The sequence below is a fragment of the Lissotriton vulgaris genome, chromosome 2_1 (assembly GCF_964263255.1).
Source record: "Lissotriton vulgaris chromosome 2_1, aLisVul1.2, whole genome shotgun sequence".
NCBI classification, from domain to species: Eukaryota; Metazoa; Chordata; class Amphibia; order Caudata; family Salamandridae; genus Lissotriton; species Lissotriton vulgaris.
This window is the reverse complement of record NC_141687.1, coordinates 192431205-192440094: the sequence shown is the minus strand read 5'-3', so window position 1 is coordinate 192440094 and position 8890 is coordinate 192431205.

The window sequence follows — 8890 nt, the reverse complement described above, 5'->3', positions numbered from 1 at the left end:
TGCCGGGGTGGGTGGTTTACCTAGGCATGTTGGCCAGGCTATAATAGGCCTGGTTACAACCTTATTTCCAATGACCACTAGCTCAGTTTTATCTCCATTTAACTTTAAGCAGCTTGCCGTCATCCATTCTTTTACTTTGACCAGGTGTCAGAACCTGAAAAAACTCTGTTATACTTTGCTGCACAGGAACAGAGATGCCTATTCCTGAATCCACCCCGAACAACAACCCAGAGCTCTATTTTTTACGAGTCTCTAAATCGTTATCCCAGGGGAAGGGGATATTGGATAAAATAATAAACTGAGAGAGAGAGAAGAGACTGTCTTGGCTGGCTCCCTTCAACCTGTCCGACCTGCAGACTTTTAGTTGGTGGCTGAAACCTAATGGAAAGAAAAATAATAATACCTGTTGTGTTCCTACTCTATCTTCCTAATTACTTATTTTGTAATTGTTACACCTACCAGTGTACTTCCAAGATCTAGCCCCTCTTCTGCGCTGTTTGGTTGAAGTCTGAAAGCTACTCTATTCCTTTTTATCTCTTCAGGAATTCTGGCTGTCAGTTATCTTCCTATTTTCCCTCTCTTCTTAGTGTGAACGCTCCTGTATATTTAATCATAGAAATGTTAATAGCTGTCTGGTTTTCCCTTTCTTAACGCTAACTTCTACTATGTCTACTAGATTCTATACTTACTATTTAGCTATCTGTATGTGGTTTTTATCTTCTTTAAAAAATATTCCTGCCAACTGTTAACTCTGTTGCTATGACTTCTCCTCGAATATCCTTAACTAACTTCTTATTCTTTTCTTTACTCTGTAGATTTGATGCGAGGTCTGGATTTCAGGTAAACAATCTTTTTCAACAATTCTAATACTGTACAATGTCTTTTAGTAGGTTGAAAGTCGTTCACATTTCTAATTGTCACTTATCTCTGCTTTTCTGTAGTTTCTCCTCCTCAGGTGCTCGACTAACGACGGCGGTGTACGAATTCCTCTTCGAACTCGCCGTCTCCTTCGCGGCTTTTCCTGGAATCGCTTCTGTGCTGACGAAGTTGAGCCGGGAAAAGGTAAACTCACTAGACTAATGATTAAACTATACTCTATGGCCCAAACTCTCTTTTCTTTGAATTATCTCTCTACTCACGTAACCTGCGACTGCTCCGGCTGAATAACTCAGTGAAGTGTGCAGATCGTTATCAGCGCGCGCCTCACCTGAGCTGCAGCGACAACGGGATGGAAAGCTAGAACACTGAACTGCACGCGCAATCGGCAGCCATCTTAGAGTGCCGAATTTGCATCAGCTCCTCCCAGGAAACCCTCCTTGGCGTTATTCTCTTCCTCCATATCCTCTGGTGCATTACTGTGGACACTTGAGGTGTTGAGGTCCTGACACCAGGCAAGAGGATAGTCTCACAACATCCCAGCAGTTTTTTGGGTCGAGGGTGATGATCAGCTACGTATCATCGGCATAAGAAGTCATCGATATATCTAATTCCAGTCCAGTTTTGGCAAGTGGTTCAACATAAACATTAAAAAAGAGTTGGAGTTAATGAAGAGCCATGTGGGACTCCACACTTCAGGGACATGGTTTTGGAGAAAGTGGTGTTTTCTTGTACTTGAAATGAACGATCACTGAGGAATGAAGTCAACCATTTGAGCGCTGAGCCCTTTATTCCATTGTCTGAAAGTCTTCTGCACAGTATACGATGATCCACAGTATCAAAGGTGGTGCTCAAATCTAATAAGAGCAATACAGCAGGTTTTCCTAGGTCCAATGACAGTTTTGACTCCTCTACTACTACCAGCACGGGCGCTTCAGTACTGTGTTGTGCCCAAAAGCCCATCTGTGTATGGTGAAGGCAATGATTGGCCTCTAAGAATTCTGACAGATTCTTTTTGACATATTTTTCCAATAGATTGCCAACATATGGTAGCAGGGAGATCGGGCAGTAGTTTCCTGGTTGTGATTGATCCTCATTTGCTTTTTAAACAGCGGTTTTATCACATCATGTTTCCAGGTCACTGAGACTGTACCTGTTTCTAGTGATTGATTCATGATCTTCATTAAGATGGGTGCCATAATGGGTGCTACTGTTTTGAGAATATGTGGAGGTGCTGGATACAGGGGTGAACCAGACTTCACCGTGTCTAGTAAGATTCCTAGATCCTTCTGTTCCTTCTTCGGGAAATTAGTAATAACCTGTTGTGAGGATGCTTCTTCCTGTTCTTCTTCCCCCTCTATTATGTGGTCACCTTCCGTTTTGAAGCAGCTATAAATATCTGTCACCTTCGAGAGGAAATATGAGGATAGGTTATTACACCATTCCTCTGAGGTTTCGGATGGGCCACTATCGATGGGTGGATTGGTCAGGGTTTTGATTATTGAGAATAGTTCCCTTGCTGAGTTCTGTGCCCCCCTTATCTTCTCCTCAAAGAACTTAGCTTGACTCATTTTAATATTATTGCGATACTTTCTAATAGCTGATTTATACTTTGTTTTAAGTTGGGGATCGAAACTTTTTCTCCACACTCTTTCGATTTTTTTACACTCTTTCTTTTGATCCAATAACTGGGAGTTAAACCATCCTCCTGCTCTGGTTCTGGTTTTGTGCTTGTGGATGGCCTTAGGTGCTACTACGGCTACCAAGTGCGTGATCCAAGATTCCGATTGTGAGTAGCCTTTTGCAGCTGACCCTGGTGTCTCTAATTGTGAATTTACAGTGTTTATTAAGATGTCCCCCCATGCGCCCGAATTGATCTTATCCCAATGCCTTTTCATTATTGAGTTCTTACGTGTAATGTCTCTGTGTTCATTTCCTTATTTTCACACCTTGAAAGGAATGAAATAATGGACCGACCAAGGCACCAGAACAGGGAAGGCTACTGTGAGGTCTGGATCGTTAGAGATTACGACATCCATGGTGTGTATGGCTGTTTCTACCAACTGAATCAGTTAAAGACTTTCTATGCCTGATAGTAGTCTCTTTACACTTGGTTGGCTTTTATCCTCCATATGAAGATTCAAGTCTCCAAGTATAGTGATGTGAGCTTTCTTGAGTAGTAGACTGGACATCATGCCAGGTATCTCTTCTAGGAACTCCCCATAAGGACCCGGTGGTTGATAGATTGATAGGCCTGATAGCGTGAAGATTGGAGATAACCGTATTGAGAATAGGAGGCATTCACAACCTTTCAGTGCCAATTGGTCCGCTGTACATTTGTGCTCACGTTTTAGAATAATGGCTAGCCCCCCTCCTATCTGGTCCATCCTATCCAGTCTATGTATCTCATAGCCTGGCAGCACTGCCGTTACTATATCAGGGGAGGAATGCTCCTTGAGCCAACTTTCCGTTACAAATAGGACATCTAATTTTGTGTCTTCTAGTTATATGCAGAGTTCAAATGTGTGTTTGGGCAGTGATCTGCTATTGTTAAATCCACACTCCCAGCTCTGATTTATTTCTGACCTACTTGGTGCCTTATTTGTCCTATCTGTATTGTCTGTGAGGAGCGGTCCATCTCTGTTTGCAGTGCTTCCAATCACTTACAATGATGAGTTTGAGGAGGGGGGCAGTTGGCCTTGGGAGCCAACTGCCCCTCCTATATTCTCCAGTAAGTCCTACAGAGCAGGATTGCTATATGATGATACCAGGCCATGTCCCCTTTCTACACCACTCTACAAACATACCACCTGGTGTGCTCTTGGTTAGGGGATGAGATCCCATCCGCTGCTGGGGGTCCTTAGGGGCCATCAAGCCGACCTATTTCCTCCAGTAAACACAAGACAGTGGGATTACTGAACGGTGGTCACAGGCCACGCCCTGTTCTTTACCACTATGCAAGCTCTCCTCCAGGTGTGCTCTTGATTGGAGATGAAGTCCCCTGGACTCTTGAGGGTCCCTGGGGCCAACTAGGCCTCTTGTTTACTCCAGTAAGCCCCACACTTCTGGTTTGCTGAGAGGTGATCAGTGGCCATGCCCCCTTTTTACACCACTCTGCAAACTCACCTTCTAATGCACTGCTGCTTGGAGAAAGAAGTCCACTTTAGTCCTGAGGTCCTCAGGACACAAGGGGACCTCATCGCCCCACCAACAGTGCACCAAGAGGCTTGTTTATAAGTATTGTATAAAGGGGCCAGGCCTAAGACCACCTTTCAGCAATCCCACTGTGCTGGGCTTACTTGAGGTACGTTGTGGGCTAGTTATCCCCTAAGGGCCCTCAGTAGCAATGGGAACTTCATCTCCCAACCTAGAGAGTGCCAGGAGGCTTGTTTGTAGAGTGGTGGTGAAAGGGTGCACCACCACCTAGCGGCCTCCCTCCCCAGTCTGATTTCGGCCCTGCGGGCTCCATCCCCCAGGGGCCCGGCCATTTAAAAAAAAAGAAAAAGGGAGGGGGACCTAATGGCCCACTCCTGGGCAAATTTGGGCCCAGGGGACCTATTCCCGATGCCATGGTCCACAGGGGGAGCCTCAATGTCCCCGTGTTCCATGCCAGGTCTCCGCATTCTGCTGGAGCCGGCATTGCTTTTGGGCAAAGGGAGCCGCTAACATGCAGCTCCCTTTGCCCAAAAGCAATTCTGCTTCGCTTCATGGAACTGAGAGCAGTTTTCTTGCTCTCGCTTTCATGAAGCGAAGAGAAGTGTGCTGTGGCATGGCAGGAGCTACTCTCCCGCTATGCCACAGCAAACCGCAATGTCTCTGGGGTGGGTACCAAGGGATATTGGTGAACATCCCTGGCGGGTGGCGGTCACCCCAGTGATACCACCTGTCTCAACACAATTTCTTATATTCGCTTATTAATAATTGCATTTATTGAACTGTCCCCTTGAGTTCTTCGCTAATTGATATAAATTAAAGTATTATGTTTTACTAACTTTTTTTTATGAACGAAGGAATTTGTTACGGTCTGTAATTGTTGTATTATCTAAAACAAATTATGTCTCTAACAAACTGAAGTTAAATGGCTATCTTGAATTCCACTTTTTGCATAATTGTTTACATCCTCTACTTCTTTCATATATCGTCTCATCTTCATATGTTCAAGATGAAATATATCACTGACTTATTTTATGTTATTCCTGTACATTTAAGACATATCTTTTTCTTTGCAGGATGGCCAAGGTCTCTGAAAAGCATAATACATAATCATCAGATAAGTTTTATATCACAGTTCTGTTATCTGCTAGTGCAGGCTACTAATAATCTATGGTGGTATCTGTTGAATGGTCACCTCCACGAACCATTTCCGATTGTCTAGCCGGGGCTGGAACTCATCACAGGCATGGTTTAAATAGCTGCTAAGACTTTGTAGATCTTGCATGACTTCAATACTCACATGTACTATTCAAAGTGACTGTCATACAAGTGCCAGACTCGACCTGAGGAATACGGTCTTACACGATTGGCCCACACTCTTTCAGTTTCAGATTTCAGCATGTGTGTACTAATGTGAACTTTGCATCTGTTTATTTGTCCTTGTGATGCACCTAAATGGCAATCAGTCTTTATGCATTCCTTTGGCATGTCCAGCTCTCAGTGACCACTTTTTAAAGTTTGTGACAGAAACCAAGGACTATAATGCCAGCATAAACCAAGGCTGGAACAAGGCTATGCTTACTCTAACAGGGACTAAAATACTGTAACAGATCAAACCGATAGCCCTTCAGGTAGCCACCACCACTACCCAATAGAGCTACCCTCTGTCATCTAATCTCCTATCCAGTCCAGCTGCATAAACTACTGCTACACAAACTGCTGACCAGAGCATTACATCGCTCTGAAGCTTGATCCTGAATGAGATGATGAAAAGTCTACAAACCACACATTCCACCCCTCTCTTTCTCACAGGCACCCTCCTTCCAGGACTGTTCTTCTAGCCATCCAGTGTAGATAAAAGAGAGTAGTTCTCTTTAACCAGACAGACCTACAAAGGTAGCAATCACCAGTTAAGCACTCAAGAATGTTGCTTTGTATGAAGATGCCTATTTGAGGTTTGAGATGTAATGTGATATAATTTGTCCTTTGAAACTTAGCGCCCACCTCCACTCCCCTTAATCAGCTTGGCAGTCAGAGGGTTACATATATTTTACCACTGGCATGTCAGGGCTGGATTAGCTATTATATTCTCATTGTCCCCAGGCCAGATCAGAGTGCTTGGGGCTAAAGGCAAGGTGTGCCTTAAAAATAAAATGCCCCCGTTAATTGGTAAAGCAGGTAGCGAGAACCCCTTATTCCCTGCAAAAAGTACAGGGTGCCTGGTTTCGAAAACAGCACCCTAGGCAGTACACCCATGAATATATATCTTTTTAATCTCTCCTGGAATCGATTTTGTTAAACTGAAACCATTTGCCAAGGAATGGGTAGAGGAATTCCAAAGTAAGCACCTCACCTCCCCTCTCACCCCACCCACATGCCACTGGGTGAGGCAGGAGGAGAGGATGAGGTTTGGCAAGGGCAATTTCAATTCGAGTAAAATGCACAGTGATAATCAAAGTATGTTCTTCTCGCTTAGTGTACGTGAACACTAGACCACCCTTCCCTCTTGACAAGATGGGGAGTGTGGGGACTCAGAACTTCTGAAAGAGGCTGGAGCAAAACAACTCCCTTCTTTGGAAAGGTAGAAGTGAGAAAATACAGTATTCAGACAGAATATCGAGTTGGAAATGTCGACTTACACAAATATCGATTTGGAAATATCGTGACACAGAAATATCAACAGCTAGAATATCGTGCTCAAGATATTCGAATTTAAGGTAATAAATATTGTTTGCAAAAATATATTTGTTTAAAATATCGATTTTTTAATTAGTGTTATGTGTTTTAGTTTATATTCTAAATGTATGTGATGTATTTTTTTAGTATAAGCATTGTTTGTGTTTTTTAATAAATGAATTACATTTTTAGTTGTTATCAATTGTATTTTAATTACATTTTGTGTATTTTAGTTTCGGAGTGTGTTGTGGGTTTATGTGGGAACAGAGTGGGAAGTATTTCAATTATAACAAATTATTGATTATTTTTTTATTTAATATTTTTTTATTGAGATTTTATAGTGTTAATTGTTTTTTTTGTCCCCATTCGCCATCAATCTCACTTCAAATTCCACCCTGGGCGTCTGTACTCACTCTCATGAAACTGAGGAATGTAGGCCATTTGAATGGCGCCCCACCTATTAGTACCAGAAACGCCCTGGGTATCAATGAAGAAACAACTGAGATACCCCTTCTGCCAAGCTCAAGAGCTAGATGACTTTCGGCGATAAACCCCCATAATACCTGGCAGCACACGACTTAACCCAAAAAGTATTAACAGCTTAATCATGGCACTCGGGGGAGGGGGGGGGAGAACATAATTTTACTTTGTCATCTCAGAGCCCCATCTAAGTTGCAGAGGATTCCAAAATGCCTTCTTCTTGCTACTTCCCTGTCTGGCTAGGCCCAATTTGGAGACTGCCAAGACTGAAGACTGCCAATCCGCAAAGGTGGGAGGACTTGATTCTGTCCATTTTATACAGATTTGCCTCCAAGCTAGCAGGACAGAATAAAAAAGTAGTGCTCCAGAGAGGCCCGTAATGTTTTCTGAAAGACCAAATACTATTAAGGGTAGATCTATGTTGATAGCGCATCCCAATACACTTGTCAGAAAATCCCCGACCTCCCCCAAGAAAGTAGCAAGAGATGGACATTCCATAAACATGTGTATATCTGAGGCGGAAACCTGGCCGCATTTTTTGCAACTGACTGGTGGCCAATCAGAAAGTTTTGTCAATTTGTAGGGAGCGAAGTAGGCCCTGTGGATGGTAAACAGGTGGTTTCTTTTTAACCAGGCTAGTTTCACAACTTTGTGTATAGTCTTACATGATTTCGTCCAGAGTTTAGCACAATCCTGTGTGGGCAAAGGTCTCCCCCACAGTTCCTCAGCAAGCTTGAATTCACTGTGTGCTTCTTCCAACAGGGTTCGGTACCAGAAGGAAACTACTTTCCTCCCTGGGGGTTTGGTCACAAGCTGATGTTCTAAAATGCTGCCTCATCGCAGAGCATTCTTCCGTGGGTGAGATTGAACCCAGCTTGCAAGTTGATAATGTTTAAACCCAGACAGTCCTCCCCCAACCCTGTCCTGGAGATGTTCCCAGGTAATAAGGATGCCTCTAAGGAGGAGGTCTCCCAAGACCAATAACCCTGCTTCCCTCAAAGGTTTTTACAGTCTGTCCCTTAACCACTCCGGGGTTCCGGGAGAATCCCAAAGGGAAGCCAAGCTAGAAAATTAATCGAGCCCTAGAGCCCCCCACACTTTGGCCCAAGTTTTGGCTACCCCCCGAAGAACTATGAGTCTGATTTTTTTTTAAACTTCGGATCCCCGAATTTAAACAAAAATCTTTCCTCTGACAATTTGGCTCCCCTGAGCTTAGCCAAAAACCTCCCTCGCACCAGAATTCACAGGCATTCTCAGTAACATACGTGAGTGTGAGAGTTGGAAAGCCCAGGCATACAGCTGGAGATCTGCTAAGGCCAGGCCACCCTTTTCTCTTCTCCGACTCAGCTTTTTCCAAGCAATCCTAGATACTTTAGATGCCCAGATGAATGAGCTAATTTCACTCTGGAGCTTGACAATTGTGGATTTTTCAAAATAAAGAGGCATACAGTTAAAAAGAAATGTGATCTTTGGGAGTATCGTCATCTTGATCAGATTAGTTCCTCCCAAGATTGACAGCGGGAGAAAAGCCAGAGATTTCATTAGCCTACTACATTCCTTTACCACTATATCTAGGTTGGTCTCAGCAATCATTGTGATATCCTGCACCACATGGATTCCCAAGTATCTCATTTTGGAGCTAGGCTGGTGACACTGCTGCGTCTCTGCCAGATTCCAGGTCATAATTTCCGTTTTTGTGGCATTA